Genomic DNA, 2,623 nt, shown 5'->3' on the forward strand with positions numbered 1-2,623 from the left:
TTACATCAATTAGGATTAAATTTGCTTTAGCTTCAATCTATAACTTGCATATACATCAAATATATGTTAAAATGACGTTTGAAGTGGAGATCTCGATGAGAATGTTTATATGGAAAAATCAAAATGATTTGTTCTATCCAAAAATGGGGATAACGTATACAAGCTAATAAAATCCCTATATGAATTAAAACAAGCACCAAAGGAATTGCATGAAAAGTTTGACTTAGCAATAACTTCTTTCGAATTTAAACATAATAGTGTTGATAAATGCTTATATTCAAAAGTCCGTGATAATCATGTTGTGCTCAATTTATATGTGGATGACATGTTGATTGTAAGCAATCAAATGCAAGGTATAAAATAGACAAAGATGTTTATATCTTCCACATTTGAAATGAAAAATCTTGGTCTAAGTAGATACTATACTAGGTATCAAAGTCACCAAGACTAGTGGTATTATATGTTAAACCAATCACATTATGTTGAGAATGTGATTAATAAGTTCAAACACTTAAACTTAGAGAGGCTAATGCTCCATTTGATCCAAGTTTGAAACTTTTAAAGAATAATCGAATAGCTATAGCACAATTTGAGTATGCAAGTGTTATCGGGAGTCTAATGTATACTGTGCAATGAGCTTAAGCCATACTACATAATGATCTTTGTAATGGTAACATTACATTGCTGACTGAAGATCCCAAGATCTTGGTTCAATGGAATAACTAAGTTGCGAATATGTAAAGAGCACTTCGAAGTTAACTCCCACCCGTTCCTATGATAAGAAAGATGCTATCTGTAGAAAGTTTTAAGTTAAATTATATTTTTAATGATTCATATATCTTGGACCATCCAAATGGGGTATGGTATGTACTCTTAATAGGAGATCATTTATATAAGTGTGAAGTAGGGTTGGTTCTATGAGAATGTTTCAAAGGCGTGAATCTCTAAAGCGCTTATGAAAATCAAGAGTTGTTCAAGCCAAAATGAATATTACAGTGAGAACTCGAAAATGTTAAGAAAGCTATTGTGTTGATACTATTATCTTGGTTTACACCAACGACTAACAGTTCAAGACATCACGTTCACTGATTAGCCAAGTAAGTCCAATAGTATTCTACTACGGAATGTTCAAACTCATAAGGTATACATCCAGATGCAATAACTTTCTACTTGATCTCTTTATAGGGTCTACATCGTCTATTACATTAATTTTCATTCATTTGAAAAATTATTGAAAACTTGGCTTAATTTGTTGGTTTGACTAACTTTTGACCAGTTATTTAAGTGGGTCTAGTTAGCTAGACAAAAGATTTCTTTGGTGAGTGAATTGTACTCCATGGGTAGATTAATGTAATGTATCTATTTTCTAAAAACCAACTTAGGGTGAATGAGAAATTAATGCAAAAAAATAACCATTTGAAGTTAAATTAAATTAAGATTGAAAATTGTGAGAAATCGAAAAATGCCAATCCTACAAACGAAAATTAGAAAAATAGAATCCACTTTATATTACTCAAGTTTATGACTCGAGTTTAGACCCCAAATGGTACCAATAGTTTGAACAAAATCCCACATTCGCGCACCATCCTTTTGGTCGACTCGACTCAACATGGTCGAGCACAGGCACATGTCACGGGTCATAGTCGTGGTAGTGTGCTTGAATATATATATATATATATATATTCTAGTAAAATAATACTTGAATTATATTATTTTATTGATTTAAATTATATTCTTATATTATTTATTTATTTCCCTTGATTTTTCTGTTTGCAACACATGTTATCTTCTAGAAATTGATGATTGACTGTTAAACTGTCTGTCCAAATGAGTTGTGTCTTGAACAGACACAACTTTTCAGCTGTTATGTCTGTTGGATCCAACTTTTCAACGTCTATAAATAGGTCTCCATATGTCGAATTTTATTCATTCCAAAAATCATTTTTGATTTCTCTCTTGCAAAACATAATCCTTCTGTTGTGCATTATTTTATATTGTACATTTTAGTCCGAATATTAATTTCGTGCATTTTAGTCATCCAGTTTTAGAGAGCTCAAAATATTAGTAGATTCATTAGGTCTTGTAATTTAGAGTGCTACTATTACAAATTGAGGTCGTTGTATCTCGGAAGACGAGTGTCGAAAGACCATCAACATTAATGAAGAGCATTATCGTCTTAATGAAAAAGAGTCGAAGTCTTGCTTTGATCATTTTTATTCTATTTTATTCCGTTCATTCTATAAGTTTGAATTTTGCCCAATTGTTTATTCATTGAAAAATGATTGTTTGAATATAAATTATTGCACAGTAAAATCAATATTTACCTAACTTAAGATTCGATAGAGAATAAAGATATGCCTCTATGCTTTATATGATTTCAATATATGTTCTAGCACTTGTTAATGTATTTATCATGCTTGCATATTTCATTGAGAGATAGAAGGATTATATAAAGGGAATATATTTGGTTGCTATCGAGAGAGACTTTCAATTAAATTAAGAAAATTGATCAACATGAATTACTTTAAATTGTCACTTTAATTGTTACACTAAAAATGAAATTCGACATCTTAACAATGCATTTCTCATATTTGAAAAATACATTTACTTGCTTTCACTAGTT

The sequence above is a fragment of the Olea europaea genome, chromosome 10, assembly GCF_002742605.1.
Source record: "Olea europaea var. sylvestris chromosome 10, O_europaea_v1, whole genome shotgun sequence".
NCBI classification, from domain to species: Eukaryota; Viridiplantae; Streptophyta; class Magnoliopsida; order Lamiales; family Oleaceae; genus Olea; species Olea europaea.